Source organism: Castanea sativa, chromosome 8 (genome assembly GCF_040712315.1).
Source record: "Castanea sativa cultivar Marrone di Chiusa Pesio chromosome 8, ASM4071231v1".
NCBI lineage: Eukaryota > Viridiplantae > Streptophyta > Magnoliopsida > Fagales > Fagaceae > Castanea > Castanea sativa.
The window spans coordinates 24,537,136-24,546,537 of NC_134020.1; the positions used below are offsets into that span (position 1 = coordinate 24,537,136).

General features: G+C 32.4%; 1 pseudogene; it reads right to left on the reverse strand.

The window, feature by feature from the left end:
• Positions 1–3,642: 3,642 nt before the first annotated feature.
• The window catches only part of LOC142606061 (cytochrome P450 93B2-like), a 30,523-nt pseudogene continuing 24,763 nt past the window's right edge, over positions 3,643–9,402 (reverse strand).

A 9,402-nucleotide genomic window follows, 5' to 3' on the forward strand; every position in this document is an offset into this window, starting at 1 on the left:
CTGATCCGAGAAGCCTTGTTGGAGTAGAAGCTTGGAAGGCTTAGGTACATTGGGTAGATTAGGCTTGGAGGGTCTCTTGCTATTCGTGTATCCCAACTTATTTTCTAATGGATCGATTTACCGCTTGGAGGGTGGCGAAGAGGTTTTTTGCTGAGTTCTTCAGTTTCCTCATCAATAACACATCACTGTGTTATTTTGTATTTACATCTCTCTTCCCTTACTCTTGTTCTTTACTTTTATTGTTTGTTGTTCATGTTTATGCACTAGAGTAGTATCAGTTGATTGCGCTTCATTTACTCTTGTTTCCGCACTTAGATAAGTTAGAGTAAAATCAACCGAGCCGTAATTTTTTTAATTTGAGGTCTAAACAAGCTCTTGTGTTTTAACACAAATCTGAACTTTCATATATATATATATATATATTGAAAGATATAGCACAAAGTTCTATTAGTTAGGCAAAAGAAAAGTTTCTTGTGACTACTTCATTTGTGCTTCATCTTTTAAAAGCAATTGCCTTGTAGTAAGGTTGGTCACCAAATAGCACTTTAGCTTCAAGTAACTTGTATTTTAAGTGACTTTAAATACATTGTTTTTAGTAATGGTCTTCCATATTGTGGACAACTAAATTTCGAGTTTGAAATAAAATCAAACAAGTAAAATAGTTTTACAAATATAAATTTATATTGATAAATGTGTGCTACAATTTTCTGAAATTACAAATGAGTGATCCTCTAATTTGAACTCCTTGAAAGACTTGTTGATTAGAATCTTAGTAATGTGATTTTGAATCAAGCACCAAATATCCTTCAATTTGACTGAAAGATGGATCAAAGACCCCTGAAACAGAATTACAAAAAATCCCTAACTATAAGCTTGTTAGAAATTCTTTGTTCTTTGCGTTCTTTGTGTGTTCTTCGTCTTCGAAGATTTATGGTGGAAGTTCTTTGAAGCTTTTGGGACTTGAATCCATAGAGCTTCATTGATTTGTGGTTTCTTGAAGTTTCTAGAGGCTTTCGAGCTGATTCCAGTGAACTTTGAGATCTAGGAAGGTGATTTGGATGATTTCTCTTCACATGTTTTTCATATTTGAAGGTTGAAATTCTTGAAGATCTTGGAGGCTTTAAGGCTTGATTCCAGCAGAGTTTTTGTACTTTAGAGTGCTTCTGAATCTTCTTTGATATTGCTTGAAGTGTAGATGTCTTCCTTGATGTCTTGGTGTGTTGGTGTCTTCCGAGATGCACTGAAATGCCTTAGGAGGGCTTCTATTTATAGGAGTTTGGGGGTAGATAAGCGACACGTGGCAGAGTCTAATTGGTGACACATGTTACAACTTGATTGGAGAAGTTTTAAGACTTTTTATCCAAGACAAATGGCATCATTTGATTGGCTAAAATGTCTTAATTTTTAAGGTGACACATGTCAGCAATCGATTGGATCACTTATATCATTGCTTACTTGCGTCGATGTGTGATTGGCTTTTTGCATGCTTTTTATGTTTTTATTTCAGTGACACTTGACAAATCTCTGTTGGTTTCCAGTAGTAGTACGTGGCGTTATATACAAAATAGGTTGTAGTACACACACACACACACACACACACACTAAATAGTGCCCACTGAAAGGTCAAAACCCTCTAAATTGGATATACTAAAAAAGTGTTTATTGAAATTTCATAACCTTTCATATTGGATATATATTAAAGGTGTCTATTGAACAAAGAATGTGTCTATTGACCGAAAATGTGCCCATTGAATGAAATTGTGCCTTTTGATCGAAAAGATACATATTGAATGAAAATGTGCCTATTGAATAGTCATAATCCTTTAGATATAAATAATGGTTCATATTTATTTGGTAACTTTTTCTCAACTTCTCTTTCATCTTTCTTAGAAATACAAGAAACTTGTGGGCCTTTTCCAAAATTGTCATTTGTTGAACCCAATAAACTTGTTTGTATCCTGGGGATAAATTTGTAGTAATCCTTTACAGCACTAGTATTGGAGGGTGTAAACACCCTTTAGTTTCAATTTTACAACCAAAACCACTAAAAACATGTGTTACACTTTGCATTCTATCGTCAATTTTGGTGTTATCTTGAATGGAAAACCAAAGTTTAGGGGGTGCAAAATGTAATTGAAAGCATAGTTTAAGGTGATAAAGTGTGATTTAGATTATAGTTTAGGGTGGCAAATCGCTATTTCTCTTTTATTTTAATTAAGTGATTGAGAATATGAGCAATTGAGTTTTTTTTTATGTATTGTCATCTAATGTAACGACAAAATTAATAGTGGAGATGCAAAGTGTAATATGAGTTATGATGACACATGAAAATTAGTAGGCTGAAATACTTTGGATTACAGTACAGCTGTGAATCTTGAAAAGAAAGAAAGAATTGTCAGAGGTGACCGGTGTGACCCGACCAAGGACCCTCCAACGGTTAAGTCATTTTTCTCTCTAGCACACAAGGATAGAAAAATAATGAATGGTTAGGACTTACCTTGGGTGGATGAGATTTACTCATTTTATAGAGAGTTAGTCGTGGGTCTACTTGTTTGGATCCACGACCATCATGGGTGATGTTGGTGGTTAATAAAGAAAATGGGCTATATGGAGTGAAGTATGTGGAATTCCTTCCACGTATCAAGCAACGGGTCATATTTTGTTTATGTGAAACTAATGAAGGATTTTCCACAAAATTCACAAAGTATAATTTGGTCGTCTATGTACTCGTCTGTAGATAAACTCATCTACGAAGAACTTCCTTCACTGTATCACTTGGTTATCAATGGACGAGCATTTGTGTATGTTCTCGTTCTTGGGTGACTTGATCTGAGCATGGTTAAACTCTGAATGACGACCAAGGACAAGTGATACCTAGTTGATCCCTATTAAGTTATAATTTAGGGTGCAAACTGTACATTCTAGAAATTTATGGTGCAACAAGTACTTTGTGGCATTATTTTAAATGGTAAAGTGTAATTTCTGCTTATTATTACTATTGTCAATTTCTTAGTTCAAGAAGTTTTGAGGGACCTAGATGGTTTGGTGGTTTTCCCATTCTTCTGCAACCTTTTGTTTTTTTGAAAATAAGAAATCTTTATTGAACAAAAGAAAACTAATGCCGTGCGAAACAAATTATAGAAGGACCAACTAGCTAAAACATGGGCTTAAAAAGCAAAGCGAGTGAAACTAATTGTGACCTAAGGATTAAGTACATTATGTAGGGAATTTCTACAAATTCCTAAACTTGTGAGAAACAAAATATAGAGAAAAATACACTCTAAAGAAAAATAATCACACGCACAAGACAATATTTACGTGGTTCAGCAATTTGCCTACGTCCACGGAGTTGAAGGGATTTCACTATTATCAGAGAAAAAATACAAAGTGCGGCTACAGACTATTTTCTCTCTCAAGAACGACAAAAAAAAAAAAACAACCGACCAAAAAACCCTATTCTACATCCTGCGAATGGGCTACAAAAAACCGGGCCAAAATTTTTCTTGGGGGCGTTGCCCCCGGACCCCCAGGAGGCTTGTCCATGAGTGCTCAAACTTGGGCTTGTTGACCCAAGCTTCTAATCCATAGACTAAGCCTTAGAAAATCTCCCATTAAAAACCACGCAATATTATTCAAGTCAAGTCAAGTTGTTAACCGGACCAAACATAAACTAGGCTCCACAAAGCCCAACACATTATTCATACTAAATCGTGGTACCGGAACACAAACAAGATCATTGGCCCTTGGAATTGTTAACCCAGGACTTTCAGTCATATTTACAACATTGGTTTCCACTCCACTCGAACTAATCACCCTCCAATCAAAACACTGAATTATAACTGCTAATATTGTAGGCACTTCTTGCATCACTAATGACAGGCCAGGGCAACCCCTCCTCCCAGTACCAAATGGTAGTAGTTGAAAATGTTGTCCCTTATGGCCTGTTTGGATGTTTAAAAAATGAGGGAGAGTAGAGTAGAGTAGAGTACGGGAGAGTAATTCAATTACCTTGTTTGGAAGTTTTTTAAGGAAGGAGGAGGAGAGGTTTGGAGGGGTTTTAACTACCTCTAATCCCTCATTTTTAATTCCCCCAAATTGGAGAGATTTGGAGAGAGAGAGTAGAGCAAATAAATTATTGACCAAATGAATTTCCTAATTTACCCTTTTTAAATTAGCAAAATTATAAACTGATTATATAAATAATCTTTGTTTGTTTCCTGATAAAATTTAAGGTGAAAAAAAAAAAAACGAAACAATTTTCCATTTAGGGTTTTTTTTTCCTTGAGCTTTCTCGGCAAACAAACAGGGATTTAGAATCAAACCTGGTTTGGTTTAGGAGGAGTTTTGTTGCAGCGGAGGATCTCAACGAGTGGGACCACGAAGGCTAGGGTTTTGCCAGAGCCGGTGGTGGCGTCAACGACAACGTCTTTGTAGCTACAAAGTAAGGGGATTGTGGTGGCTTGGACCTGCGTGCAGAACTCGAAGCCGGCTTGGGTTAGGGCTTCGAGAACTGGTTCGGAGAGTGAGGGGTTGAGATTGGAGAAGTACATTTTGGTTAGCGCGCTGCTCTGGTTGGGGGGAGACAAAATCCATGGATTCCGAAAGCTAATGTCATTTCTGATTGTGTGCATTTTGGGGGATTCGTTTTGTGTATCTGTGAAATTCTGTTTTTTTTTTCCTCTACTTGTACCTGTGTTTAGTTGCTCAGAAAATGTGGAAAAGAAATGAGAATTTGGATATCAGTTGGAGTTTGAAAAAACCTACTAAATTAGGCACTGTTTAGTTTTTATTAATACTGTTATGAAAACTTTGTTTTCAAACATTCAGAGAACAGTTGGATTTTGATTGATAATGATTTGATTTTAGGAGATTAGGAAGCTAATCTGTATCAAGCTTTGTATTTTTTTTTAATTAGCAATTTGTTTTTTTTTTTTTGGTATGATCTATAATAATAGAATTTATGTATGAATTGCATTAGTTGTTGAAAATCGTGGTTTCGTGTTTATATTCTAAGATTTGGATGAATTATAATCAGGTTCAAGATTTTACAAAACTGATAAATTAATCATAGACCAATGTTGCAAGTCCATTTTCAAATAGGGGTAAATTTGTCTATTTAAATCATTTCCTCTCTTCTCCATCCTAATTTTTAAAACATCCAAACAAGAGAAATGACTAATTACTCCATTTTCCCTTACTAATTTTAAGAACACAAACAAGATATAGGATAACTATTCCTCTCTACTCTCCTCCCCTCTAAACTTCCAAATAGGCCATTAACATCTATGACACCTGGCCCATCACCTTCATTGGATTGTAAGAATCGCTCAGGCCTAAATTCCATTGGATTTTCCCAAGACTTGGGGTCCCTTCCAATGGACCAAGCATTCATGAACAATAATGTTTCTGCAGGGATTACGTAACCATTGATGTTGCATTCTTTCATTGATTTTCTAGAAATCAATGGGATTGGTGGGTGAAGCCGTAGCGTTTCCTTTATGATTGCTTGAGTGTAAGGAAGTCTTGGACAGTCGGATTCTTCAACCAACCTATTATTGCCCACAACTTTATCAATCTCCATCCTTGCTTTCTCTAGCTCCGTTGGATGGTTTATGAGCTCTGCTAGTGACCATTCAATTGCAGAGGCTTAGGGGCGGAGGCATATATACAATTATTTTTATGTTTTTAAAATTTAGTCTACAAAAAAAAGAATTGGCCCTCCCAAATATTTGAATTAGTCCAATAATACTCTTAAAAAAAAAATTGGTCTAATAATTATAGAGATAGAATTTTATTTTTCGCAGTTCTATTTTTTATTGTAAAATGTACTTTTATATCTGTTAAATATTTAATTAAATTTGGTATCAAATATGTTTGAATTTATCTTTTTTAACCCGTTATGTGACAATTAACAAGTTATTGACTCATTAAAAAAAATTATCACTAAAACTACACATAAAATGTGTCTTTAATTGCCATATAATGGATTAAAGTAAGGTAGCTTTAAATATTTTTGGAGCTTAACTTATTCCTCCAAGTTTTGGATTATTCATGTTTTTAAAAATTTCATTAGTTCAATTGAAAGATTTTTTACTTACTTTAGCATAAAATTTGATAATTTTTATTTAAAATGAAAACTTTTAAGAATTTGACTATGAAAATGGAAAAAATGAATTTTATTTTATGAAGGTTCGCTGTCAAAAATAATTTTGATTGAAAATACTAAGCTCTTTTTGTTTGTTGGGTGTGTGTATATATATAACTTTATCAAATAAAAAAGTGTGTGTATATATAATAAAAAAGCGCGCGTGTGTATATATGTGTGTGTGGAAGTTGTCTTGATAAATATATTAGCATCGCAACTTGGCCCCCTCAAACAAAAATTCCTGGCTCCGTGAAGAAATCCTAGAAAGTGATAATAATGTTGTGAATCATAATTTTGAGATATAAGAACATGCATGACTTGGCATATAAAAATTAATCATTAGTGGTTAACACTTAATAGGATTTTAGACTGGGAAGCACAACTGTGAGGATTTGGCAAGCACACTCGAGTCAGATACGCACGGATGCAGCTGCACGCGCATCCGTGGACATTTTTTTTTCTCTATTCAGCTTGACTCAATCTAAAATAGGACCTGAATTGTTCCAATATGGGCCAAAATTCTTGTTAAAAAAAGTAAAATATTAGATCAAAACACACCATTTTATCGAGACTTTAAAGGAAAACCCTAAAATCATCTTAATTTTTCTCTTTATCATCTACTATTGCTCTTAAATTAAGTCTATTTTACTATTATATCAAAAAAAATTCTTGGTAAAATATAGAAAATAAAAATAAAAATATATTTAATCATTAATTAATAAACATATCTCGTCGCACTTGTGTCCTACTTTTTCAAAAAATTGTCATGTCGTCACACTGCACCCGAACCCAAATCCGCACCCATGCTTTTTAGATTATAGTTGAATATGTTATATTCTACAGTATTCTAAGAGGAGTGCTGGTCCTGTTTAGTTGATTTTTTTGGAAATTTTAGTATAGAAATTTTGGGGGTCATCCAGATTTGGTTGATTTTGACATGTCTATGGGTGTAGAATGAAAATTGTGTATTATATTTTGATAAAAAAAAAAAAAAAATTGGTTGAATATGTAGTTGATTTTTTGGAAATCTTTATTAGGAATTTTATATTGGGATAGAAAATTTTTAGTATGAAGCTTGATGTTTTTTTGAAGGGTTTGGTTTGGTTTTATTTATTTATTTTATTTTTGAATACAATTATTCCTCAATCTTATAAAATTTTTTTTATAAAAAAAAGTCCATAGTAAGAACCCCAAATAGATTCAATAGAAATTAAAATTTTATTTAGAAAGACTGGTCCCGAGAGTTTTAACAAGGTGTAAATCAATATGAAGTTACTAACTCTTAAGTCTAAGAGGTTTTCTGGTTAGTTGAAAAAAGTGCAATATTCAATATTCATTTTCACTATTCTGTGAGACCATCATTGAAAAACTAGTTTCGTTTGTATTCAGTTTGCATTTTCATTATCTTAAAACTTGGATTTGAAAACAAAAAATGAAAACAACTTTTTAGTGTTTTCGTTTCCTATGAATACGAATATGGTGTCATATTTGTAAATATTGTGAAAACACAAAGTTACTTTTTTTGAGTGATGTGAGTGTCTGTTGGGGAGAGAAGTTACTTTAAAATAATAATAAAAATGACCAAACCAAAGTATGATGTAATCTATACTCAAATTATGTATTTAAAACTACTTATTAAACACTATCAAATATGAAAATGAACGCTTTTTTCAAAATTCAATTTCAAGATTTGAATATAGAATACAGAAAATGAAAAGTGGATATATCACTTTTTGAAACCAAACAAGCATTGTAATTTTTGGGTTGAATCCGAGTCCAGGTTTGATCAGAGAAAAAAAAAAAGATTCTCAGATTTTGCCGCGCGAGAGGGGAAGGGACAATCTGTTTAAGATATAATTACTTTGAATGATTTATTTTTTTATGCATTACTCTATAATTAAGTTAGTGGATTAGAGGTAAAAATATCAGCCTTTTATTATAAAAGTAAGATAGCACCCAAAGGTGTTGGATCCAAGATAAGTCTTACAAAATAGAAAATACTCAGGCCTAGTTAATGACTTTAGCCCCACCTAGGTCCAATACACTAGATGAGATGAGAGTGACCACCTGGTCCACCAGGCCGACCATTGTTACTCCACTCACTGTCGACAGTTACCCTTGCAATCTATAGTAGAGAGTACGTACCCTTTTATTATTATTATTATTATTATTATTATTTTGTGCTGATTGTAGAGAGTAAGTACTATTTTTTTTTTGTAGGGAGAGTAAGTACTAAGTACTAAGTAAGTTAATAAAGTTAATCGAATCTTTTGGAGTTAATCAAATTCTTTAATTTTTTTTTTTTGTGTACATGTATGGCAATATTTCAACTATTTTTTAGTCCAACAGGCATTAAAGTATTCACAATAAAGATGAACCCAATACATTAAAAAACTCACTGCAAAAAAATGTCAAAAAAATATTTAAATATTTTTTTTTTTTGAGTATACTAAGTATTTTAACACACACAAGGGAAGAGGGGAGAAGGTTTTAAAGAAACTAAGAGTGATGTATATCCAAAAAAGTCTAACTCTTGGATGCATAGCACAAACTTTAAACCTTTATAACTCACACTCATTTTTCAATATAGGATCAACCTACTGTTTTTTTCTTTTGAGAATACTATGTATTTTAACACACACACACACACAAGGGGAGAGTGAAAAAAGTCTTAAAGAAGCTAACAATGATGTATTTCCAAAATGGCCTAACTTTTGGATACACAGCACAGACTTTACACTTCTATAACTCACACTTAAGTGATAAAAGAATAAAGTATTTGGTATTGGATGTATTTTAAAATGAAATATTAAAATAAATAAAGTAATTTTTTGAGTAGTTAAAAATTAAGTATGTTTGGTAACTATTTTTTTCTCCTTATTTTCTATTTCCAAAAAAAATTATATATTTTTGAGACTAAAAAACTTGTTTGGTAATCCAAAATTGATAGAAAACAAAAACTGTTCTTAAAACTCATTTTGTGAAAGAAACTGAAAACATGTAAAAGGTTGTTTTTAGTTTCTAATTTTCAAAAGTCAATAAAAATATACATTTAATTTAATGAGTTAGCATTAGAGTTCAAATCCTAGTAACAACATATTTTAATATTTTTTATTTTTTTTCTTCAATAAACTATCTTTTTAATTTCAATTAACCAAACATGTTTTTAATTTAAAAAATACAACAAAATTGTTTTTTCTTTATATTCTCAAAAAGAAGTTTTTGAAAATAGAAAATAAAAACTGTTATCAAATATA